Below are 1,005 nucleotides of genomic sequence, written 5' to 3' on the forward strand. Positions count from 1 at the left end.
TGGAAACCCAAATTGGTCTACACGGACACGTTCTGGCCTGGTTTAGATCTTATCTGTCGGAAAGATATCAGTTTGTCTCTGTGAATGGTTTGTCCTCTGACAAATCAACTGTAAATGTTGGTGTTTCTCAAGGTTCCGTTTTAGGACCACTTATTGTTTTCACTATATATTTTACCTCTTGGTGATGTCATTCGGAATCATGCCACACAGCTGTACATTTCAATGAAACATGGTGAAGCCCCAATATTGCCCTCCCTGGAAGCCTGTGTTTCAGACATAAGGAAGTGGATGGCTGCAAACGTTCTACTTTTAAACTCGGTCCCAAAAAACAAAGAGATCTTCTGTTGAATCTGACAATTAATCTTGATGGTTGAACAGTCGTCTCAAATAAAACTGTGAAGGACCTCGGCGTTACTCTGGACCCTGATCTCTCTTTTGAAGAACATATCAAGACCATTTCAAGGACAGCTTTTTTGCCATCTACGTAACATTGCAAAAATCAGAAACCTTCTGTCCAAAATTGATGCAGAAAAATCAATCCATGCTTTTGTCACTTCTAGGTTAGACTACTGCAATGCTCTACTTTCCGGCTACCCGGATAAAGCACTAAATAAACTTCAATTAGTGCTAAATACAGCTGCTAGAATCTCTTCTAGAACCAAAAAAGTGATCATATTACTCCAGTGCTAGTCTCCCTACACTGGCTTCCTGTCAAGGCAAGGGCTGATTTAAGGTTTTTCTTCTAAGCATTACATGGGCTTGCTCCTACTTATCTCTCTGATTTGGTCCTGTCGTACATACCTACACGTACGCTACGGTCACAAGACACAGACCTCCTTATTGACCCTAGAATGTCTAAGCAAACATCTGAAGGCAGAGCTTTCTACCGGAAGATTTTCAATTTTATGGAATGGTCTGCCAATCCACGTGAGACGCAGACATGGTCTCGACTTTTAAGTCTTTATTGAAGACTCATCTCTTCAGTAGGTCCTATGATTGAGTGTA

Source organism: Oncorhynchus keta, chromosome 14, assembly GCF_023373465.1.
Source record: "Oncorhynchus keta strain PuntledgeMale-10-30-2019 chromosome 14, Oket_V2, whole genome shotgun sequence".
NCBI lineage: Eukaryota > Metazoa > Chordata > Actinopteri > Salmoniformes > Salmonidae > Oncorhynchus > Oncorhynchus keta.